A 25,543-nucleotide genomic window follows, 5' to 3' on the forward strand; every position below is an offset into this window, starting at 1 on the left:
GTAACTAGGATTTGTAGGCATGCGCCACTGGCAGTTTTCCTTTTTTTTTTTTTTCCTCCTTATTTTTGTTGGTTTTGGTTTAATTCCTAGGAGTCAAACCCAGAGCCTTGCATATAAATGCTGGGTAAGTACTCAGCCACTGAGCTACATCCCCATCCTTCATGAGTCTGCTACAATGAGCAAAGAAGTTCGGGAGATCATCAGTCATTGATCACTCATCTCTATATCAGCAATTAATTGGGACATATTTTTACAAATTCCTCCATTAACCCTTAGCACTGTTCACAATACATATGGTATGTGCCACGTTAAAACCTGTATCTACAGTCAGTTCAAAAAGCCCTGCTTGGGCTGGGAATGTGGCTTAGTGGTAGAGTGCTTGCCTAGCATGCATGAAGCCCTGGGTTCACTTCCTCAGTACCATATAAATAGAAAACTCTAGAAGTGGTGCTGTGGCTCAAGTGATAAGAGTGCTACCCTTGATAAAAAAAAAAGAAGCTCAGGAAAGTGTCCAGGCCTTGAGTTCAAGCCCCAAGACAAAAAAACAAAAGCAAAAACAACAGGAAAAAAGACCCTGCTCAATCTGTACCTATTATTGTTGGTAGTTGTTTTTTTGTCAGTTGTGGGGCTTGAACTCTGGGCCTAGTGCTGTCCCTCAGCTCTTCAGCTCAAGGCAAACACTGTACCACTTGGTTTTTCTGGTGGTTTATTGGAGATAAAAGTCTCACGGACTTTCCTGACCTGACTGGCTTTGAATCATGATCTTCAGATCTCAGCCTCCTGAGTAGCTAGGCTTACATGCAAGAGCCACTAGCCCTCAGCTCAATCTGTACCTGTTGCCTAGGCGGTTGCATGGTGCTAAGAGTTCTACCCCATCTTGTTTTCATACCTATAGACCAGATTCTCCTACTGTGCTTTTGAAGAGCCACCACCAGATTAATTTCAAGGATAGTGATTGTGATAACTCAGTTCTTTTTAACCTACAAATCTAGATTATTTACTAGTACCATAAAATTATATTTGTACCATTGCCTATTCCACTTGCTATGCCTATTTATGTCTCTTATCATCTCTAATTCTAGATTTCCTTAAGTATTCTGTTTCTACTCTGACCCTACTCTAGCCTACCCTTTCAGAATGCTGTATCCAGCTTCTTTTTTAATTAATTATTCCATTTATCTATATAAATGAGGGATTGAATCTAGGGCCTCATGCATGCTTGGCAAGCACTCTGCCAGTAAGCCACATTCCCAGCCCTTTAACTTCTTAAAACTCTACCCATGCTCACTAAGACATGCTCTATAGTTCTTGATTAGACATAACCTTAGCTTCACAGCAGTTTCTATTTTCAATTCTTGCATAGGGATAGATTTTCCCATAAACTTGCCAATCCTAACCCCCTGCCTACCATAGTATACTGCACACCATATAGTAATCCTTTCTCACGTCTTTAGAATATTTTTCTATTAACTAGTCTTTGTTTTGTTTTGTTTTGTATTGTCGGTAGCGGGGCCTGAACTCTAGGCCTGGGAGCTGTCCCTCAGCTCTTTAGCTCAAGGCTAGCACTCTACCACTTGAGCCACAGTGCCACTTCTGGCTTTTTCTGTTTATGTGGTGCGGAGGAATCAAACCCAGGGCCTCATGCATGCAAGGCAAGCACTCTACCACTGAGCCACCTTCCCTGCCCACTAGTCTTGTTTTTTCCCCACATTTTTTTTTTTTTTGCTGTGATTCCTTTTTATCTCCCTTTATAAACATGTTCAAGACCTTTCCAGTTTCAGTATATACGTCTTTATTTATTTATTTAGGGCTTGAAGTCAGAACTCTGTCCCTGATCTTCCTTTTTTTTTTTTTTGGTCATGGGGCTTGAACTCTGGGCCTGGGCGCTGTTCCTTAGCTCTTCAGCTCAAGGCTAGCTCTCTATCACTTGAGCCACAGTGCCACTTTTGGTTTTCTGGTGGTTTATTGGAGATTAGAGTCTCCCGGACTTACCTGCCCAGGCTGGCTTTGAACCTTGATCCTCATATCTCAGCATCCTAAGTAGCTAGGATTACAGATGTGAGCCACCAGCGCCCGGCTGACCCTGATCTTCTAGCTAGCACTCTACCACTCGAGCCACAGTGTCACTTCCAGCTTTTTCTGAGTAGTTTATTAAAGGTAAGAGTCAAGTCTCAAAGACTTTCTTGCCTGGGCTGGGTTTGAACTGTGATCCTCCGATCTCAGCCTCCTATAGAGCTAGAAATAATAGGCATATGCCACCAGCACTCAGCTATACAAGTTTTTATTCTAACATACTACTCTATCATACCATTTTCTCTTTTCTTGAAAGTATGGCCTATTCTCAGACTATACTTCCACACCTTCTACCTATTCCTCTGCCCTTCTAAGTGCAACAATGCTTTTCTATGCCTTAAGAAATGGAAGTCTAGGGCTGGGAATGTGGCTTGGTGGTAGAGAGCTTGCCTAGCATGCATGAAGCCCTCGGTTCAATTCCTCAGTACCACCAGAATTGGTGCTATGGCTCAAGTGGTAGAGTGCTGGCTTTGTGCCCAGAGAGGCTGAAGGATAGTGCCCAGGCCCTGAGTTTAAGCCCAGGATTGACAAAAAAAAAAAAAAAAAGGAAGTTGGATCTTTTGGCCAGAACCACCATCTTCCCATAATTTGTCAAAATGATGAACACAAAGGGGAAGAGGAGAGGTACCCGATACATGTTCTCTAGGTCCTTCAGGAAACATGGAGTTATTCCTCTGGCCACATACCTGAGAATCTACAAGAAGGGTGACATTGTAGACAGCAAGGCAGTGGGGACTGTTCAAAAAGGAATGCCCCACAAATGTTACCATGGCAAAACTGGAAGGGTCTACAGTGTTACCCAGCATGCTGTTGGCATTGTTGTAAACAAGCAAGTTAAGGGTAAGATCTTTGCCAAGAGGATTATGTGCATATTGAGCATATTAAGCACTCTAAGAGCCGAGATAGCCTGAAACCAGTGAAGGAAAATGACCAGAAAAAGAAGGAAGCCAAAGAGAAAGGAACCTGGGTTTAACTGAAGCACCAGCCTGCTCCACCCAGAGAAGTACACTTTGTGAGAACAAACAGAAAAGAGCCTGAGTTATTGGAACCTATGGCCTAAGAGATGTAAAAAAAAAAAAAAAAAATATGCCGGGTACTGGTGGCTCACACCTGTAATCCTAGCTACTCAGGAGGCTTCGATCTGAGACTTTTTTTGGGGGGGGGAGTGGGGAAAGGGGTCACTTGTGGGACATGAACTCTAGACCCAGGCACTGTCCCTCAGTTCTTTAGCCCAAGGTGAGCACTCTACCACCTGAGCCACAGAACCACTTCCAGCTTTTTCTGCTTATCTGGTGCTGCGGAATCAAACGCAGGGCCTCATACATGCAAGGCAAGGACTCTACCACTGAGCCCTCCATGAGACTCTTATCTCCAATTAACCACCAGAAAAATCAGAAGTAGTGCTGTGGCTCAAGTGGTAGAGGGCTTACCTTGAGCTGAAGAGCTCAGAGACAGTGCCCAGGCCCAGAGTTCAAGCCCCTGACCGACCCCTACCCCTGCAAAAAAAAAAAAAAAGCCACAGGACTATAAAAATGAAAAAAAGAAAGAAAGAAATGAAAGTTTAGGGCTGGGAATGTGGCTTAGTAGTAGAGTGCTTGCCTAGCATGCATGAAGCCCTGGGTCGATTCCTTAGTACCACATAAACAGAAAAGGCCAGAAGTGGAACTGTGGCTCAAGTGGTTGCTAGCCTTGAGCGAAAGAAGCTCTAGGACAGTGCCCAGGCCCTGAGTTCAAGCCCTAGGACTGGTAAAGAAAGAAGGAAGGAAAGAGAGAGAGAGAAAGAAAGAAAGAGAGAGAGAGAGAGAAAAAAGAAAAGGAAGGAAGGAAGGGAGGGAGGGAGGGAGAGAGGGAGGAAGGGAAAGGAAGAAAAAGAAAAGAAGGAAGAGAAAGGAAGGAAGGAAGGGAAGTCTGCCAGGTGTTGGTGGCTCATGCCTGTAATCCTAGCTATTCAGGAAACAAAGATCTGAGAATCTCAGTTCATAGCTCACCCATGGGGCTGGGAAGGTGGCTCAGTGGTAGAGCACTTGCCTTGCATGCATGAGGCCCTGGGTTCGATTCCTCAGCACCACATAAGCAAAAAGAAAAAAGCTGGAAGTGGCGCTGTGGCTCAAGTGGTAGAGCACTAGCCTTGAGCTGAAGAGCTGAGGGACAGCGCCCAGGCCCAGAGTTCAGGCCCCACAACTGGACCCAAGAAAAAAAAAAAAAAAAGCTCACCCAGGCAACCAAAAAGCTGAAGGTGAACCAGGCACAGTGGCTCACACCTGTAATCCTACCTAATCAGGAGGTTTAGAGCTGAGGGTCTTAGTTCAAAGCCATCTCGGGCTCTTATCTCCAATTAGCTACCAAAAAACTGGAAGTGGAGCAGTGGCTCAAGCACTAAAGTGCTAGATTGAGCACAAAAGCTCAGAGACAGCACCCAGGCCTGAATTCAAACCCCAGGACTAGCAAAAAAAAGATGTGAGCCAGGTGTGGTGGTACATACCTGTAATCGCAACACTCAGGAGACTGTGAAAAGAGGAAGATCTTGAGTTCAAGGCCAGCCTGAGCTATTTAACAAGACTCTGTCTCAAAAAAAAGACATGAGAGAAGGAAGGAAAAAAGGAAGAGAGGGCTGGGAAGGTGGCTCAGTGGTAGAGCACTTGCCTTGCATGCCTGAGGTCCTGGGTTCGATTCCTCAGCACCACATAAGCAAAAAGAAAAAAGCAGGAAGTGGCACTTTGGCTCAAGTGGTAGAGCGCTAGCCTTGAGCTGAAGAGCTGAGGGACAGCGCCCAGGCCCAGAGTTCAGGCCTGTGACCGGGCCCCCCTCCCCCCAAAAAAAAGAAGAGAAAAATGAAGGAGAGAAAATAGGGGAAATCCTCCTAATGGGCAGAGCTTCAGACAGTGTACCGGATTATCTACTTTTGGAAATAGAACTAGCTCAAGGTCAGAATATAAATAGATTTGGTCAGTAGAGAATAGTTTGGCCAAGTGGTCAAAGGCCTGGACTGCAAGAAAAGACTACAAGATTATTGATAATGAAGCTGGGGTAAAAGTCTGAGACAAACCAATGGAAACAAGCATAGCGTTCTCATGTTAAAGTGCTACCAGAAATACACACACACACACACACACACACATGAAGAATCAGTAAGCAAACAAGCAATGACTCAGCCTGTTGACATTAACCTGCCGCTGCCATTGATTACTGAATATTGCGTAATTCCTTGAGATCATTGTAGACGTGAAGGCAGGGGTGAAAGCTGCAAATGTGCTCAGTAAAATAGGCTTCTACTGACCAAGTCTAATATACCTACTGGTACTACTCAATGTCCAGTCTGCCAGCCACAAGAAAACTGAATCTCTGAGAAGACTGTTCAGCTACTTGGTAGTAGGTAAATTGACTGTATTAGATCCCAATAATAGTTCACTTTTACTGGAACAGACATCTATTTCAGCTGCAAATTCACCTTTCCTGAGATCCTCAGCTAGCACCACTTTTAAGGATTTACTGACTTGAGATTGCATATAACCATTACTCAGAACAAAAACATTTTAGAGCAATGGAGATATGGTAGCAGATATGCTTATAGATGTGTTTACATGAGCTTCTGGTCTCAGGGGCTACTTCTTTTATGTTCATTTTTTGTACCATCATAGAGCTAGAACTCAAATCCTGGGCACTGTCCCTCAGATTTTTGCTCAAGGCTAGCACTATACCAGTTGGGCCATAGCTCTATTTCTGGCTTTCTGGTAGTTTATTAGAGATGAGTCTGTCCTGACCAAGAAACTTCCCTGGCCAAGCTGGCTTTGAACCCTGATCCTCAGGTCTCAGCCATCTGAATAGCTAAGATTATAGGTGTGAATTAGCCTCAGGAGCTATTTCTTTTCAAAAAGATATCTTTCAGGTGGTAGAGTGCTTGCCCAGCATGTATGAAGCCCTGGGTTCACTTCCTCAATATCATATAAACAGACAAAGCCAGAAGTGGCACTGGCTCAAGTGGTAGAGTGCTAGCTTTGAGCAAAAGAAGCTCAGGAACAGTACCTAGGCCCTGTATTCAAGCCTCAGGATGGCAAAAACAAAAAAAAAAGTAAAAGGTATCTTTCACTTTACATAGCAATTGGGGCTACTAATTCAGTTACATCTTTTTGGGGGGGTCCAGTCGTGGGGCCTGAACTCTGGGTCTGGGCGCTGTCCCTCAGCTCTTCAGCTCAAGGCTAGCCCTCTACCACTTGAGCCACAGCACCACTTCCGGCTTTTTTCTTTTTGCTTATGTGGTGCTGAGGAATCGAACCCAGGGCCTCAGGCGTGCAAGGCAAGCGCTCTACCACTGAGCCACCTTCCCAGCCCCTTCAGTTACATTTGTGGCACTCTACTGTCACCTTCCACAAAGCACCCATAAAGTACTGGCCTGATCTAGGAACAAAATGGTGCATTGAAGGCAAACTGAGACACATGTCTGCTCAGAGAAATATATTGTGAGGATAAAATGCTACCACCAAGAATACACTTTTTGGCTGGGAATATGGATTAGTGGTAGCGTGCTTGTCTAGCATGCATGAAGCCCTAGATTTCTTAGTACCAATAAATAGAAAAAGCCTCAAGTGGTAGAGTGGTAGCCTTGAGCAAAAGAAGCTCAGGGACAGTATTCATACCCTCAGTTGAAGCCCCAGGACCAGCAAAAAAAAAAAGGAGGAAGCGGGGGAAAGGAAGAAGCAGAAGCAGCAGCTGCTGCTGCTCAGGGACAGTACCCAGGCCCCATGTTCAAGCCCCAGGACTGGCACACAAAAAGAAAAAACACTTTTCTTTTTTGTAATTGTTGTAAGGTAAAGAACACACTTCTAACCTGAGCATCGATGACTCACACTTGTAATCCTAGCTATTTAAAGGAATCTATCATCTGAAGATTGTGGTTCAAAGCCAGCCTGGGCAGGAAAGTTTGTGAGACTCTTACCTCCAATTAACCACCAGAACACTGGAAGTGGTGCTGTGGTTTAAGTGGTAGAGTGCCAGCCTTGAGTGACAAAGCTAAAGGACAGAGCCTGGGCCCTGAATTCAAGCCCCAGTGCTGACACACACACACACACACACACACACACACACACACACAGAGGAAAAGGTCAGGCATCAGTGGCTCAAGCATATAATCCTAGCTACCCAGGAGGCTGAGATCTGAAGATCATGGTTTGAAGCCAGCCTGGGTTGGAAAGTCTGTGAGACTCCTATCTCTAATTAAATCACAGAAAAAGCCAGAAGTAGCACTGTGGCTCAAGTGATGGAGTGCTGGTCTTGAACCAAAGGAGCACAGGGATAGCACCCAGGGCCAGAGTTTAAGCCTCCAGGACCGGCCCTCTATCCCCACCCTCCCTCCCCCCAAAAAATCAGCTCTTGCCTAGAACATACCATTCATCATGACAGCCAGTAGCCCATGCCAGACCCCATTAGAGGAAGCAATGATGTTTTCAATCTTTAATGAATCAGACCTTGGAAAACATGTCCTTAGAGAACTATTTATAGAAGTGGCATAAACTCTTTTTCTTTTTTTTTTATTGTGAACATACCGCACAGAGGGGTTACAATTACATGGGCAAGGTAATGAATACATTTCTTTTTTTTTTTTTTTTGGGTCCGGTTGTGGGGCCTGAACTCTGGGCTTGGGTGCTGTCCCTCAGCTCTTCAGCTCAAGGCTAGCACTCTACCACTTGAGCCACAGCACCACTTCCGGCTTTTTTCTTTTTGCTTATGTGGTGCTGAGGAATCGAACCCAGGGCCTCATGCTTGCAAAGCTTGCAAGCACTCTACCGCTGAGCCACCTTCCCAGCCCCATGAGTACATTTCTTATCAAGCATTGTTGCCTCCTCCTTTGTTTCCCCTTCCCATCCCTTCCCATCTACCCCCCACTCCCACCCCCACCCCCAAAGCAAACACTCTGAAAACATTACGGGATGGAATAGGATAAACCTAAGGGCTTCTTGGCACAGGCCGAAATTTTAATAGAGACCCAGAAACACAACAAATCAAAGAAGGTTGGACAAATGGGAATGCATGAAATTGCAGAGCTTCTGCATGGCAAAGGACATAACTAGCAAGATCAATAGAAAGCCCACGGATTGGGAGATCTTCACTAGCCATACAACGGACAAGGGTCTCATATCTAAAATATACCTGGAACTCAAAAAATTAAATCCCCCAAGAACGAACCGTCCAATAAATAAGTGGGCTAAAGACTTAAAGAGAAACTTCTCTGAAGAGGAAAGGATGGCCAACAGACACATGAAGAAATGCTCAACCTCTCTAAGCCATAAAAGAAATGCAAATCAAAACAACATTGAGATACCACCTCACCCCAGTTAGAATGACTATAATCAAGAACTCTAATAACAACAGATGCTGGAGGGGATGTGGCCAGAAGGGAACCCTACTGCACTGTTGGTGGGAGTGTAAACTTGTTCAGCCACTTTGGAAAGTAGTATGGAGGTGCCTCAAAAGACTCCACATAATCTCTTTTTCATAATGTTCTTACCAGAAATATTATTTCACATTGTTAAGAAAGACTCTGTAATCCTAGCTACTCAGGAAGCTAAGATCTGAGAATCAGGATTCAAATCCAGCGAAGGCAGGAAAATTCATGAGACTCTTGTCTCCAGTTAACTACCAAAAAGCTAGAAGTGAGCCACACACTAGTTGCTTACACCTGTAATCCAAGCTACTCAGGAGGCTAAAATCTGAGGGTCCTGGTTCAAAATCAGCCCAGGCAGGAAAGTCCATGAGACACTTATCTACAATTATCCAACTCCTCCCCCCCAGAGCACAAAAGCTTATGGACAGTATCCAGATCCTGAGTTCAAATCCCACAACCAGCACAAAATTATTTTTTTTAAAAAAAGACTAACTTTCATGTAACTAGAGGAAATCTTTGTATTATGGCTCCCCACTGCCTAGTGGAAGGATAAAAAAGGGATCATCTGGATCTGTGGAGTACCTGGCTAATTCTGCCCTAGCCAAAGTCTTCCACCTTAACCAGGTTATCCTGTCAGACACACCTGCTTCAAACTAGATGACAACCAGTGGCAGGCTCTAGATGGTCAAGTCCAGGCCCTGCGTCCCTTGTGGGACAGTAGCAGTGACTATACAGCAAGGGAGTCTAGACTTTGACTGTACAGGCTAGAATTCTCGGAGCTGAGTATATTCTGCCTGTGGGAATTGGGAGAGCCACTTCACCTCTTTCAATCTCAGTTTCTTCTACTGGAGTTATTATGGGGCTGAATGAGTTAGTGTATCTCATCCAGACTGTTATTTATGACATCTTTTCTGTTATACTTCACCAGAAAAGAGGGCAAAAGTATACCTTCTCAACTCTTCTTAAATCTGACAGAACTTACTGACTTTCCTCTACTAAATACAACAGGGCTGGGAATGTGGCTTAGTGGTAGAGTGCTTGCCTAGCATGCATGAAGCCCTGGGTTCAATTCCTCAGTACCACATAAACAGAAAAAGCAAAAAGGGGGCTGGGAAGGGGGCACAGTGGTAGAGGGCTTGCCTTGCATGCATGAGGCTCTGGGTTTGATTCCTCAGCACTACATAAGCAGAAAAGGCCAGGAGTGGTGCTGTGGTACAAGTGATAGCCTTGAGCTAAAGAGCTGAGGGACAGAGTCCAGACCCAGAGTTCAGGCCCCAAGACCGACAAAAAAAAAAAAAAAAAAAAAAAAGCCAGGTGCTGGTGGCTCACACCTGTAATCCCCGCTACTCAGGAGGCTGAGATCTGAGGATCACAGTTCAAAGCCAGCCCAGGCAAGAAAGACCGTGAGGGCTGGAAAGGTGGCTCAGTGGTAGAGCACTTGCCTTGCACACATGAGGCCCTGGGTTCGATTCCTCAGCACCACATAAGCAAAAAGAAAAAAGCCGGAAGTGGCGCTGTGGCTCAAGTGGTAGAGTGCTAGCCTTGAGCTGAAGAGCTGAGGGACAGCGCCCAGGCCCAGAGTTCAGGCCCCACTACCGGACCCAAAAAAAAAAAAAAGAAAGAAAGACCGTGAGACTCCTATCTCCAATAAACCACTAGAAAATCGGAAGTGGCGCTGTAGCTCAAGTGGTAGAACATTTGCCTTGAGCTGAATGAAGAGCTGAGGGACAGCACCCAAGCCCAGAGTTCATTATCTTGCCCATGTAATTATAACCCCTCTGTACAGTATTTTCACAAAAAAAAAAAAAAAAAAAAAGCCAAAAGGGGCACTGTGGTTCAAGTGGTAGAGTGCTAGCCTTGAGCAAAAGAAGCTCAGGGGCAGTGCCCAAGTCCTGAGTTCAAGCCCCAGGACTGGCAAAATAAGTAAATACTATAACATTTATCCTACTTGGGGACAGGGACAGGGTAAGCTGCAACATCGAGAAAAGAAGGAAGGATTTGACTATTATATGTGGGTTATAAACCAGACAGTTTACATAAGGAGATAAATACTGAGGAATATCTCAAGAAACATTCACTTAACTGGGCACTGATGGCTCACACCTATAATCCTAGCTACTCAAGAGGCAGAGATCTGAGGATAGGGGCTCGAAGCCAGCCTGGTCAGTAAAGTCTGTGGCACTCTTACCTCTACCAAACTATCAAGCCAAAATGGAACTGTTGCTCAAGTGATAGAGTACCAACCTTGAGCAAAAGAAGCTTAGGGACAGAGCCCAGCAGGGCCTGAGTTCAAGCCCCAGGACTGGCAAGAAACACACACATGGGGCTGGGAAGGTGGCTCAGTGGTAGAGTACTTGCCTTGCATGCATGTGGCCCTGGGTTTGATTCCTCAACACCACATAAGCATAAAAAGCTGGAAGTGGCGCTGTGGCTCTTGAACTGAAGAGATGAGGGACAGCGCCCAGGCTGAGTTCAAGCCCCACAACTGACCAAAAGAAAGAAAGAAACACACCACACACACACACACATACAACATTTCCTCTACAAACATATACTCTAACAAACCAGAACTATGATCTTAAAATATGGCATGTAAGGCTGGGCACTGGTGTCCTATGCCTGTAATCTCAGCTACTCAGGAGGCAGAGATCTGAGGACCGAGGTTCAAAGCCAGTTCAGAGGGAAATTCATGAGATTCTTATCTCCACCAGAAAACTGGAAGTGGAGCTGTGGTTCAAAGTGCTTTGAGCTAAAGTGTTTAAGGCCTGATAGTGCTCAGGCCCTGAATTCAAGCTCCATGACCAACCAAAATAAATTATATATATATATATATATATATATATATATATATATATATATATATATATATATATATACATACATATATATATATATATATACATACATACATACATATATATATATATATATATATATATATATATGATGCAGAGCAGGGCAGTGGTGGTGGTGGTGGTACACTCCTGTGATCCTGGCATTTGGTACATTGAAACAAAAGGATAGGGAGTTTGAAGCCAAATTGTGCTTCGTAACAAGACCCTGCCTACAAACAAGAGCATCAACAAAGAAATGAAAATGCTTAATCCAGTTCAACTGAATGGATTATCTTTGAATGATGAGCTACATACTCAAGATTAAAAAGGATATTCAAGACTGCAAAGCAGAGGGTGTAGGAGCTATGTATGTCTGCCATTTTCATTGAACTTTCAGGGTCCAGACAGCAATGTGTAATAGGTGTTTTTGTACTGAGAGCCATTAATAAAGACAAACTAGCCCACTTTATGGGCATAATGGGGAAACCAGAGCCCCAAGTACAACTACTGGACTGCAGGTGGCCAAAGGCTCCCCAGCCTGCAGGAAGCAGGAAGGAAGGCAGAAGAATTGGAGGCCAGCCAGGAGCAAGTGGAACAGCCAGGCTGCACTGTTCCTTGGTTACCACAGACTTGTTCAGCCAGATGTCCTCAGCATCTCCTCAGTTTTTTGCCTGGGGAATTTGACTGTTCATTCTGAAGCTGTCTTGAATTCTCTCCACATTCACAAATATTCCTCAGAGGCCAAATGCATCTTTCTTTTCTGTTTTGTACTGGTCCTGGACCTTTTTTTTTTTTTTTTTTTGTCAGTTTGTGGGGCCTGAACTCTGGGCCTGGGCGCTGTCCCTCAGCTCTTCAGCTCAAGGCGAGCACTCCACCACTTGAGCCACAGCGCCACTTCCAGCTTTTTCTGCTTATGTGGTGCTGAGGAATCAAACTCAGGGCCTCATGCATGCAGGGCAAGCGCTCTACCACTGAGCTACCTTCCCAGCCCCCTGTCCTGGATCTTGAACTCAGGTGTTGGGCACTCCCTTGAGCTCTTTTTTTTTTTTTTTTGCCAGTCGTGGGGCTTGAACTCAGTGCCTGGGCACTGTCCCTGAGCTTCTTTTGTTCAAGGCTAGCATTCTACCACTTGAGTCACAGTGCCATTTCCAGCCTTTTCTGTTTATATGGTGCTGAGGAATCGAACCCAGGGCTTCATGTATGCTAGGCAAGCATTCTCCATTAAGCCGTATTCCCAATCTCCCCTAAGTTTTTATGCTCAAGGTTAGCACTCTACTACTTGAGCCACAGCTCCACTTCTGGCTTTTTTTGGTAGTTAATTGGAGATAAGAGTCTCAAGGACAGGATCCTAGGTCCTAGGATTACTGTCAGGAGCCCAGCTTGAATGTTGTTTAAATGCTTATCCTAGCAAGAGATTTTTACATACATTAGGATACAGCCTAAACTAAAACAGACTTAAGTTTATCTCAACATTGTCATTCACTAATTGAGTGAAATTAAGCAATTTATTTAGCTCCTCTAATTCAATATTCTCATCTGTCAAAAGATAGGATAAAGCTATTCTAATTCTAGCTATTTGGGATGCTGAGATCTGAAGATCCTGGTTCAGAGCCAGCCTGGGTAGGAAAGTCCTTGAGACGCTTATCTCCAGTTAAGGAAGGTGGCTCAGTGGTAGAGCGCTTACCTTGCATGCATGAGGCCCTGGGTTCGATTCTTCAGCACCACATAAGCAAAAAAGAAAAAAGCCAGAAGTAGCACTGTGGCTCAAGTGGTAGAGCGCTAGCCTTGAGCTGAAGAGCTGAGGAACAGCGTCCAGGCCCAGAGTTCAGGCTCCACGACTGAACCCCCCCCCCCCCAAAAAAAAAGCCAGAAACAGATCTGTGGCTCAATTAGTAGGGCACCAGCCTAGAGTACAAAAATTCAGAGACATGGGGCTGGGAAGGTGGCTCAGTGGTAGAGTGCTTGCCTTGCATGCATGTGGCCCTGGGTTCAATTCCTCGGCACCACATAAGCAGAAAAAGCTGGAAGTGGTTCTGTGGCTCAAGTGGTAGAGCACTAGCCTTGAGATGAAGAGCTGAGGGACAGTGCCCAGACCCAGAGTTCAGGCCCCACAACCACAAAAAATAAAAAAAAAAATAAAAATTCAGAGACAGCTCCCAGGCCCTGAGTTCAAGTCCCAGGACCAGTAAATAAAAGTAATAATAATAATATTAATATTATTAGAAGGACTATTATTATTATTAATATTATTATTATTAGAAGGACTGGGAAGGTGGCTCAGGGGTAGAGCGCTTGCCTTGCATTCATGAGGCCCTGGGTTCAATTCCTCAGCACCACATAAGCAAAAAGAAAAAACCCAGAAGTGGCTCTGTGGCTCAAGTGGTAGAGTGCTAGCCTTGAGCTGAAGAGCTGAGGGACAGCGCCCAGGCCCAGAGTTCAGGCCCCATGACCAACAAAAAAACAAAAACAAAAACTAAACAAAGCCAGATGTGGTAACCACAGCACTCCAGAGATAGAGGCAGGAGGATAGTCCACTTAGTGTCTATCTGAAAACAGGAACAACTGAATTTCTTTGAAGGTCAGTTTTGCAATAGCCTCAATTTGGGATACTGTGCATGCAGGAGTAAATCAGGTGGGCAAAATCCTAAAGTTGTGGAGATGTAGGAGAAAATTATTGACAAGATAAATGTTGAACAGTTCTTGAATGACTTCAGAACACAAAGAAAGTCACTCGGAGAATTTGACACTGAGCTGAGACTGAAGACTGGAAGACATGACAGAACTAGCCTGGTGGAGTCTGGGTGTGGAGCTATTCAGTTAGGGGGAAAGGGAATTGCAAAGGCCTAAGGCAGATTAGAGCGTTTGGAATGTCAGTAGATAGGAAAGGAAAGCTCTAGAAAGGACTTGTGTGTGTGTGTGTGTGTGTGTGTGTGTGTGTGTGTGTGTGTGTCTGTGTGTGTCTGTGTGTGTCTGTGTGTGTCTGTGTGTGTGTAGAAGGATCAGGGAAGCAATGTGTGTGTGTGTGTGTGTGTCTGTGTGTGTGTCTGTGTGTGTGTGTGTGTGTAGAAGGATCAGGGAAGCAATGTGTGTGTGTGTGTGTGTGTGTGTGTGTGTGTGTAGGGAGGGGGGACTGGACTGAAGGTGAGGGAAGAAATGGGAGATCTGCAGAGAGCCCAGGAAGTGTGACATAATTGTTGTGAGTGGGGAGTGGGGGAGAGTTTAGTAACATTGCTTGGCAGTGGTGAGAGTACTTCTGAAATGTGTGGCCATGAATTTAAACTAGTCTGGTTGGCCTAGGGATTGTTCAGCGTAGATAAAATGAATGGAAGTGTCTGATACTTGGCAGAGGCTACACAATGTTAACTAGTTGATTAGACAAATAAAACCAACTCTATTTACTAGAATTAGAAAAACAAAATAAACTCCCCCCACTTTTTTTTTTTTTTACTACCGTTGTCAACCCCTAAGAGAGGTAAAATGGTAAATTATATACTCTGTATCCTTATCCTTGATTTAAGACTGTTTTTCTTGTAAACTTAGTTTCTTACATCTGAATATTTTTATTTTATTTTATTTTATTTTGGGTCCGGTCGTGGGGCCTGAACTCTGGGCCTGGGCGCTGTCCCTCAGCTCTTCAGCTCAAGGCTAGCGCTCTACGACTTGAGCCACAGAGCCACTTCTGGGTTTTTTCTTTTTGCTTATGTGGTGCTGAGGAATTGAACCCAGGGCCTCATGAATGCAAGGAAAGCGCCCTACCACTGAGCCACCTTCCCAGCCCTTCTTTTTTTTTTTTTTTTTTTAAGATCTTATCATATAACTCAAGCTGGCCTCAAGCTTGAAATCTTCCTGCTTCTGCCTCCTGAGTGCTGGGATTACAGGCATGTTCTACTACATCTAGTACCGTTTATCTCAGAACAATTGAGAGTGAACATTTAGGAACAACTAGGAACAACTTCATAGCCTAGGATATCACATCAATTAGAACCCCAAATATAGTTTTCCTTACAATGCAGTAATAGAGAAATTCACACCTATGATTTCCTATACTTTCATCTACTGATGAGAATGTGTAGGCAAATCAGGTTTAAAAGTCCTAACTTCAGAAAGACACTTGATATGGAACAGGAAAGCAGAATGAAAGTTGGTTGCTGATGGTTCATGCCTATAACCCTAACTACTCAGGAGACCAAGATTTAAGGATCCCGGTTCAAAGCCAGCCCAGGCAGGAAAGGCTATGAGATTCTTACCTACAACCACCAGAGAAGTGGAAGTGGAACTGTGGCTCAAAGTGGCAGCAATCCCAGGCTCTGAGTTCAAGCCCCATAACTTACTGAAAGGGAGTGGGGGGAAGAAAAGAGAAAAGCAGAATAAACTCAACTCAAATAGAACAGAATCTGGAAGAAGTTTGGAGGATTAGATATGTCATCATCCAAACCTTTGGGGACAGACATTATGAGACAGGGAGGTATTGAGAAAGGAAAAGGCCAGAGGTTGGCACATCTCTAGTGAGGCCTCAGCAAGGGAGGAGTGAGTACACCAATTGAAGGCAGATAGAATGGCAAAGAATACCATAGCAAGCTAGAGGGAGAGTTCAAGCCTGGACTCTGTAGAGTGGAAAAGGTGAGAAAAAGCAGGGTCTGTTCCCAGTCTTTAAGGTGTTGATGGTCCTCACGTGGATTCTGCATACCCTTCCCCCCTCCCACCCAGAACACACACCAGAGGGCAAATATGCACTTCAAAGTTCTTGGCTCCTCATAGACATCTTTTCTATCCCCCACTCCAAATTAATGTTTCTAAGAGAAAGAGGTTCTGAGGTGGCAAATGCTGCTGGTTCCCCATCTTATCTGCTCAGCAAGCTTGGCTCTGGTTCCCATGTAGGCTTACCACTCCTTTCTGCAAAGTCTGGGACTCTGCCTCAGGGATTTTCCTGATCGCTGAAGAATGGCTAACTGTAGTGCAGAATGGATTAGCAAAAGCTATGGTGTTAATGTCCATTGGAGCAACCATCAGTGAATGGCTACAACTATTGTACAGATACATTTGTTCAGTGAATTATCACTTGTGACTACCTCTGGCCTGGTTCACACCTGTAATCCTAGCTCTTCAGGAGGCTGAGATTTGAGGATCATGGTTTGAAGTCAGCCCAGGTAGGAAAGTCTGTGAGATTCTTATTTCCAATTAACTGCCAAAAAGAAAAAGGCCAAACTGAAGCTGTGGTTCAAGTGGTAGACTGTTAGCCTTGGGGGGAAAATAAAAGTCAAGAACAGTTCCCAGGCCCTAACACCAAAATTAAATTAAATTTAAATTTTAAGGCCTTGGAAGGTGGCTCAGTGTTAGAGCGCTTGCCTTGCATGCATGAGGCCCTGGGTTCAGTTCCTCAGCACCACATAAACAGAAAAAGCCGGAAATAGTGCTGTGGCTTAAGTGGTAAACACTAACCTTGAACAAAAGCAGCTCAGGGACAGCACCCAGGCCCTGAGTTCAAGCCCCAGGACTGGCAAAAAATAAGTTAGTTTAATTAATTAATTTTTTTTAAAGATCTCTAATTCCAGTGGTTTATAGCAACAACAAGTGTCATTTCTTAATGATTCTGAGGGTGCTAAGTGGTTCCTCTTCATGTCACTGCATTCACTGCAGAGCAGGCTGGACCAGAAGGCCAAGCTGGCATGACTCACATCTTGCCCTGGGTGCTAGCTGCTGGCTTGGGGAACTGCGATATTCTTCCATGCAGATCTTCCCTGGGCATGAACTCTTCACTGTGATGGGGTTTTATTCCTTGCCAGCACCTACCTGGTGGCTTTCTCTGGCCCGATGTCTATATTTAGTACACAGTTGGGGTAAGCAGTGTCCTCAAAGGGACTTCTCAGCTAGTTACTGGAAGATATTAGCATGATAAACACCCCAGCTTCTTTGCTTCTCTTGGAGACAACTCTGAAATACTGTCACCTAGAGCTGTCCTTTGGGACTGAGCCCCACAGGCCCACAGCAGTAACCTGCTCATCATCAGCACCAGCTTTCCTCTTCTGTTTCTCTTCCTCATTACCCTTCTAGCGCTCCCTGGCTCCCTGGGGTGGCTCTCAATAGATTATTTGCCCTTAGGCTCTTATCTCAAAATGTGTTTTATGGAGTCCTAACTTAAGACAGTAATCAAGTAAGTCTGGGGACTGGGAAGGTGGCTCAGTGGTAGAGCGCTTGCCTTGCATGCATGAGGCCCTGGGTTCAGTTCCTCAGCACCACATAAGCAGAAAAAGCCAGAAATGGCACTGTGGCTCAAGTGGTAGAGCATTAGCCTTGAGCTGAAGAGCTGAGAGACAGCGCCCAGGCCCAGAGTTCTGGTCCCACAACCAACACACACACACACACACACACACACACACACACACACACACACACACACACACACACACACACACACACACACACGGGAAATAAGGCATTTTGCAGAATCTTGTGGTAGGGAGACCTAAAATGGGAAACTCTAGTAAGAATGCATGATCTAAAACAAAACATAAAAACATGAATGAATCTCACCAGCAAAATATTGAATGAAGGAAGAAGCAAATGCAGAGGAGCCCATACTCCATCATTCCACTGTATAAAGTAAAAGAAAGCCAGGTGTCCTGGTGCATTTCTATAATCCCAGTTACTTAGGAGGTTGAGGCAGGAAGATGAAGAGCTTAAGACTGGTTTGGAAAAAGTTACTGAGATTCTTGAAAGGGTGCTTCTCTCCCCTTGGTTAAGTCTCTGCCCAGTACCTGCATTGCCTAGGTAACTGGCACACCTGGAGACAGTTAGACCTCCCTCTTCTCTGAGGTCAGAACCTAGACTGCCCTCAGTCACTCCAACATCGGACCATAGGAGGCTCCCAGATTCTGAGGTCACATTCGCATCCAGTGTGCCCACACCTGGCCACACCTTCTCCTGCTTGTCCGCCCCCCCCCCCCCACCCCTTCCATACTTAAACCCAAATACATTGGCTTGCCTCTCTTGACCATGTTCATCTCCACCTTGCATGGTGGGGCAGCAGTTCAGTAATAAAACTCTCTCCTGCCTGAATACGGAGTGGTCTTCATCAGCTACCTAATTAAACCTACTTAATTTACCTAATAATTCTGTCTGAAAAACAAAATGCAAGCCAGGTGCCAGTGACTCATGCCTGCAATCCTCACTACTCAGGAAGATGAGATCTGAGGGTTGTGGTTTGAAACCAGCCCAGGCAGAAAAGTCTGTCAGACTCTTATCTCAAATGAACCACTCAGAAAAGCCAGAAGTAGTGCTGTGGCTCGAATAGTAGAACTCTATCCTTGAGCGAAAAGAAGCTCAGGGACAGCACCCAAGCCCTGAGTTTAAGTCCCAGGCCTGACCAAAAAAAAGAAAAAGGAAGAAAGAAAGAAAGAAAGAAAGAAAGAAAGAAAGAAAGAAAGAAAGAAAGAAAGAAAGAAAGAAAAGGAAACAAAATAGGGGTGGCTCAGTATGAATAAGGCCTGGATTCAATTCTCAGAACTGCAGATAATTAAAATTTAAAAACTGTTAGGTCTGCCCTAAGAACAACCCCGCTCCCATCACCCTTCACCTGTCTGAAACCAGTAATCACCTCACTGTCAACCACCTGACTGAGCGCCTGCAGAGGATCCCAGGCACTGCGGTCACTACCTCATCCACGAGGTCATTTCCTGAACCGCCCTGGTAACACCTCCCCCGGACAGTGAGAGGTTCCCCAGGTTCTGAGATCACATCCGCCTCATCTGTGGTTCTGCCTCCCACTTTTCCCTATATAATCTGGCTCAACAAGCATCCCCCTTCTATTTTTCTCTTTTTCCTTCCCCTCTGACTCTGCAGCTCTCTCTCTTCTGGGCTGGGGATTTGCTCTCCTCCCAATAAACTCTTTTCTGCCTAAACCATGTGGTGGTTTTCCTTTCTGCTGATCCGTATATGGGAACACAGATTCTGAGTACCAACACTTGGGAAGCTGGGGGCAAAGGGGAGGAGGAAGAAGGGGAGCAGGATCACAAGTTGAGGTTACTTGGTGAACCTTTGTCTCAACAGTTTTTTTTTTTTTTTTCTGGTCATGGGGTTTGCACTCTGGGCCCAGGTGCTGTCCCTCAGCTCTTCAGCTCAAGGCTAGTGCCCTACCACTTGAGCCATAGCACCACTTCCAGTTTTCTGGTGGTTTATTGGAGATAAGAGTCTCACGGATTTTCCTGGCCAGGCTGGTTTTGAACTGCAGTCCCCAGATCTTAGCCTCCTGAGTAGCTAAGATTACCGTGTGAGCCACCCATGCCCAGCTTCAATAGTAATTTTTGTCCATGGGCTTGAACTCAGGGCCTGGGCACTGACCCTCAGCTTTTTTGCTCAAGGCTGGCACTCTACACTTGAGCCACACCTACACTCCAGTTTCCACATAAAATCATAGGTCCTTGAGATTCACTTAGGAAAAGCATTTAATATTATAGGGTTCAAGTAGAAATAGAGAAACATTTTCTGTTCCCCATACAGGAAAGAGGAGCTAATGACAAAAAAAACTCCTGTCTGTAGCATTTGTACTTTTTCTTTTTTGTCAGGTGTGGGGCTTGAACTCTGGGTCTGGGCGCTGTCCCTCAGCTCTTCATCTCAAGGCTAGTCCTCTACCACTTGAGCCACAGTGCCACTTCTAGCTTTTTCTGCTTATGTTATGCTGAGGAATCGAACCCACGGCCTCATACATGTAAAGCAAGCACTCTACCACTGAGCCACCTTCCCAGTCCCGCCCCCTTTTTTCTTTTTTTCTTTTGGTGAGTTGTGGAGCTTGAACTTGGTTTGAGTGCTGTCCCCGAGCTTTTTTCACTTAAGACTCACACTGCCGAGCCACAGCATCACATCCAGTTTCTGGTGGTTAGGGGGAGATAAGACCTACCTGGCCAGGCTGGCTTCAAACCGAAATCCTCAGAACTCAGCCTCCTGAGTGGCTAGGATTACAGGTGTGAGCCACAGTGCCCAAATACTTAATCATTTCCTAACCTTTTTTTTTTTTTTTTTGGGGGGGGGGGTCTGGTCATGGGGCCTGAACTCTGGGCCTGGGCGCTGTCCTTCAGCTCTTCAGCTCAAGGCTAGTGCTCTACCACTTGAGCCACAGTGCCACTTCGACTTTTTTCTTTTTGCTTATGTGGTGCTGAGGAATCGAACCCAGGGCCTCATGCATGCAAGGCAAGCGCTCTACCACTGAGCCATCTTCCCAGCCCTCCTAACCTTTTTATTTGTTTAAATGTCTGCCTTTTTATTTGTTGTCTCCTCTGCTTAGATTATCCTTCCTCTCTTGTCTACTAGGCAAGACACAGCCTTCCAGATCTGTTCAAATATTACCTCCTACAGGAAATTTCACTGCCAAAACTATTCATTTCTAATGTCTGTTCTCACAACTGTAATCCTAGCTACTTAGGAGGCTAAGATCCATATAATGGTGGTTCAAGACTAGCCCAGGCAGAAAAGTTGGTAAGATTCTATCTCCAAAATAACTAGCAAAAGCCAGATTGGATCCTAGCTACTCAGGAGGCTGAGATGCTTAGATAACAATTTGAAGCCAGCCCAGATTGGAAAGTCTATGGGACTCTTACCTCCAATTAACCACTTTAAAAAAAATGCAGGAGGGCTGGAAAGGTGGCTCAGTGGTAGAGTGCTTGCCTTGCATGCATGAGGCCCTGGGTTCAAGTTCTCAGTACCACATAAGCAGAAAAGGCCAGAAGTGGTGCCGTGGCTCAAGTGGTGCTGTAGGGTGCTAGCCTTGAGCTAAAGAGCTGAGGGACAGTGCCCAGGTTCAGAGTTCAGGCCCCACGAACAACAACAACAACAACAACAACAAATAATGTTGCAAACATGCATGCCAGCCCTGAGTTTAAGCCCCAGGACTGGAACAACGACAACAAAAACAAAAGCCAAGTTGGAGGTGTAGCTTAAGTGATAGAGCAAAGATGAGCAAGCAAGCCCAACAAGCATGATGTCCTCAACTCAAATCCCAGAACCACCCAAAAGAAGTTATTTCTATAGCACTAATACTGTACTGTGGATACTTGTGAACAAGTTTGTCTGTTTCCTCTGGGTTGTGAGCTCCTTTGAGACATGAGGTGTGGGCTGGGAAGGTGGCTCAGTGGTAGAGCGCTTGCCTTGCATGCATGAGGTCCTGGGTTTGATTCCTCAGCACCACATAAGCAAAAAGAAAAAAGCCGGAAGTGGCGCTGTGGCTCAGGTGGTAGAGCACTAGCCTTGAGCTGAAGAGCTGAGGGACAGTGCCCAAGCCCAGAGTTCAGGCCCCATGACCAGACCACCCCCCCCCCCCCAAAAAAAAAAAAAAGAATCTCACTGATTTAGCCAGGAGCAGGTGGCTCATGCCTGTTATCCTAGCTACTCAGGAGGCTGAGATCTGAGCATAGCTCTTCAAAAGCCAGACTGGGAAGTCTGTGAGACTTTATCTCCAATAAACTACCAGAAAAAGCAAAATACAGAAGTAGAGCTGTGGCTCAAGTGGTAGAGTGCTAGACCTGAGCACAAAAGCTCAGAGACAGCTACCAGTCCCAGATTCAAGTCCCAGAACTGGCATAAAAAAAAAGAATCTCACTGAATTTCCCAACTGTAAATCAATCCTCAGATCTTAGCCTTCTGAGTAGCTAGGATTGCAGGCATGGGCCATTGTTGCCTTGCTCTGTTGTTTTTTGTTTTTTGTTTTTGTTTTTTGCCAGTCCTAGGCCTGGCATCTGTCCCTGAGCTTCTTTGTGCTCAAGGCTAGCACTCTGCCACTTGAGCCACAGTGCCACTTCGGCTTTTTCTGTTTATGTGGTACTGAAGAATCAGACCCAGGGCTTCATGGATACTAGGCAAGCACTCTACCACTAAGTCTTTGCTTACTAATGAAGCAAAGACTATTAAGTTTTTCGCCTTTCTGGATTTCATTTTCTAGTTGGTAACAAGAGTTTTGTATGGACGCATGTGGGTGTATATGCATGTTAGTCTACTAACTAGTTCACTTTTTAAATATTACTCCCACCTCCTTCTTCCCCCCACCCCCCAGCAGCTCTCCAAACTATTTTTCCTTTGTAAAGTAATTGAATGGGGGCGGCTGAGAGCTCTGCAGTCTCTCAGGCTTGGTTGGTCTCCAGGGGCACTGGTTGCTGGGTGAGGTGGAATGGTGAACAACTCATTCCTAGTTCAATGTATGTCTAATTTGTGTGTGTGTGTGTGTGTGTGTGTGTGTGTGTGTGTGTGTGTGTGTTTTCACTGACTTATTTTTGTTGTTGTTTCTCTCTACTGGCACCAAATATAATCAACACATGGATTTAATTTGCCAAGGAAAAGGGCCATAAGCAACTGTAAATTGTCAAAACTGGCAGATGTCGGCCTGCAGTAACAAAGCTGAGTGAAACAGCCTGCTTTTGCACATCATAAGGAGCTGTGACAGCTGAACCAGGATGCTTGAGAGGCATGGAAGAAGATGTGTGAAACACGCATCATTCCTTCTAAGGCCTGCAAAACCTTTAGAATCCCCCAATAGGAAGCGGGGGAGGAGGGAGCAATCAACCATTGTTCTAATGTTAAGTTCCAAAATGCTCAAATAATGAGAGGGCTGGGAATGTGGCTTAGCGGTAAAGTGCATGCCTAGCATGCATGAAGCCCTGGGTTCAATTCCTCAGTACCACATACACAGAAAAAGCTGGAAGTGGTGCTGTGGCTCAAGTGGAATAGTGCTAGCCTTGAGCAAAAGAAACTCACGGACAGTGCCAAGGCCCTGAGTTCAAGCTCTAGGACTGGTAAAAAAAAAAACAAAACAAAAAGCAATGAGAGCAAGACTCAAACTTGCTTTGGCATCCAGGTCTCCAAGAGCCTGGAGACTGTGAGGCTGGTGCCAGAGTACACGATGCCTCCTGCTGAGCATCCTAACTTGGGCCATTTCCTTTCAATCTGTCAATTATCCTTTTCCAATGGGGCATTTTCTTTATGATTATCTGGATACGTTTCTTTATGTTTCTCATGACTATAGTCGGGTTTTTGTTTTGTTTTTTGTCAGTCATGGGGTCTGAACTCTTAGCAGAGTCCTGAAATCTGCTAAGAACTCAGAATTAACTGGTTTGAGAGTGCCAACTTCGGATGGGAACAGCTGTTGCAACAACCCTAGCATAGACTTTCCATGGAGCCTCGGCTCTCCCCTCTGTCCTACTGGGCAGGCAGATAAGGCAGATATTCTTCCATTTTATTTGTTTTCCTTTTTTTGTGTGTGTGGTACTGGGGATAGAACAAGGGGCCTGAGCTAAACCCCAAACAGTGACAGAGATTCTTAAGCTGAACAGTTTATTTCCAAGCTGTTGATAACTACAGCTAGACTCCAAAGATGTTTTATTTTTCCAGTTGTGGGGCCTCAACTCTGGGCCTGGGCGCTGTCCCTCAGCTCTTCAGCTCAAGGCTAGTACTCTACCACTTGAGCTACAGTGCCACTTCCAGCTATTTTTGCTTATGTGGTGCTGAGGACTCAAACCCAGGGCCGCATGCATGCAAGGCAAGCACTCTACCACCTTGCCAGCTCTTTGTTTTTTTGGCTAGACCTGGGGCTTGAACTCAGGGCCTGGACACTGTCCTTGAGCTTTTTTTGCTCAAGGCTAGCACTCTACCACTTGAGCCACAGCACCACTTCCGGCTTTTTCTGTTTAAGTGGTACTGATGAATTGAACCCAGGGTTTCATGCATGCTAGGCAAGCACTCTACCACTAAGTCACATTCCTGCCCTCCAAAGACTTCGTGTGTGTGTGTGTGTGTGTGTACTGGGGTTTGAACTCAGGACCCAATGTCTGATAGGCAGATGCTGTCCTGCTGAGTCACACCTTTGGCATTTTGCACTAGTTATTTTCAGATAGGGTTTCACTTTTTGCCCAGGCCAGTACCTAGACTGTGATCCTCTTATTTTACACTTCTGCCAGGGCTTAGATGACAGATATGTACCATTGTGCCCAATTACTGAGATGGGGATATTTTTACCTTTGGCTAAGTCTCCAACTGCAATCCTTCAACATCCTGAGTAGCTAGAACTACAAGCATGAGCTGCCATATTTGGGTGGATTCAAATACTCTTGAACTCCTACTAGAAAAAACAGGAGGAGAGAAAAGGTGGGGGGAAAAAAAAGGAAAAGCTGGTGGCTAACACTTATAATCCTAGCTACTTGGGAGGCTAAGATCTGAGAATCACAATTCAAAGCCAGCTTGGGCAGGCAAGTCTGTGAAACTCCAATTAACTGCCAGAAAATGGAAGTGGAACTATCATTCAAAGTGGTAGAGGGCTGGGAAGTTGGCTCAGTGGTAGAGTGCTTGCCTTGCATGCATGAGGCCCTGGGTTCGATTCCTCAGCATCACATAAGCAGAAAAAAAAAGCCGGAAGTGGTGCTGTGGCTCAAGTGGTAGAGCGCTAGCCTTGAGCTGAAGAGCTGAGGGACAGCGCCCAGGCCCAGAGTTCAGGCCCACAACCGGACCCAAAAAAACAAAAAACAAAATCAAAGTGGTAGAAACTAGCCTTGAGCAAAAGCTCAGGGATAGCATCTAGGTCCTGAGTTCAAGCCCCGGGACTGGCAAAAACAAACAAAAGTAGGCAGAGACCAAGGAAAGAGGCAGGCAAGCAACTCTGCAACAATATTCATTCCTTTATTGTTGACTGTGTTAATCTGAACAGAGCTGAGGCCTGCAGGTTACAGGCAGCACTGAGGTGTGACACATTTTTGCTCAACTGAGAGGCCTCCGTCCTAAGCCAAGGGGACAGAGGGTAATGTTATATATATATATATTTATATATTACATATGTCCCGTACAATCATATGTATAGAGTGACAAGAATGGGCCACTGCATTAACTGTTGTCCTAAATAAAGACCATAGCAATTGACAGGGAAATTTGGTCCTAAATCAAGGTCCTTACTTTGTCAATCAAATGTCTGACACATCAAAAGGAAGAGGAGGGAGGCAGAGATTGAGATCTAGCCACTCCCAGTGGCCCTGTTCCCAGATTATCTTACATTGAGTGCAGTGTTTCTGAGACAGGTAAACGCACACACAAACGCACACACATACACACATACACAAAACTGCAGGCAGGAGCTCCTCTTGTGACCATACCTCGGGTCCAGCCTTCAGACTGGGAGTGGTGATGTGGGGTATATTGTGCTCTAAGGCTGTGTGAGACAAGTGAGCAGACAATGCAGAGTGGATGTGTCCAAGTGATGAATGGGATGACATGTGCTGCTTTATCCACAGAT

General features: G+C 45.3%; 1 protein-coding gene and 1 pseudogene across 1 annotated transcript in view; one reads left to right on the forward strand and one right to left on the reverse strand.

The window, feature by feature from the left end:
- The first annotated feature begins 2,669 nt into the window (after positions 1–2,669).
- Positions 2,670–3,133, forward strand: LOC122122445 (annotated as a pseudogene).
- Positions 3,134–22,549: 19,416 nt separating this feature from the next.
- Kif3c (kinesin family member 3C) overlaps positions 22,550–25,543 on the reverse strand; it is a 42,690-nt gene continuing 39,696 nt past the window's right edge. The window contains exon 7 of the mRNA XM_042696741.1: positions 22,550–22,560. The gene's annotated coding sequence lies outside the window, so the exon portion shown is untranslated. The remainder of the gene's footprint in view (positions 22,561–25,543) is intronic.

The sequence above is a fragment of the Dipodomys spectabilis genome, unplaced genomic scaffold (genome assembly GCF_019054845.1).
Source record: "Dipodomys spectabilis isolate Male_0828 unplaced genomic scaffold, ASM1905484v1 ptg000210l, whole genome shotgun sequence".
Classification (NCBI taxonomy): Eukaryota; Metazoa; Chordata; class Mammalia; order Rodentia; family Heteromyidae; genus Dipodomys; species Dipodomys spectabilis.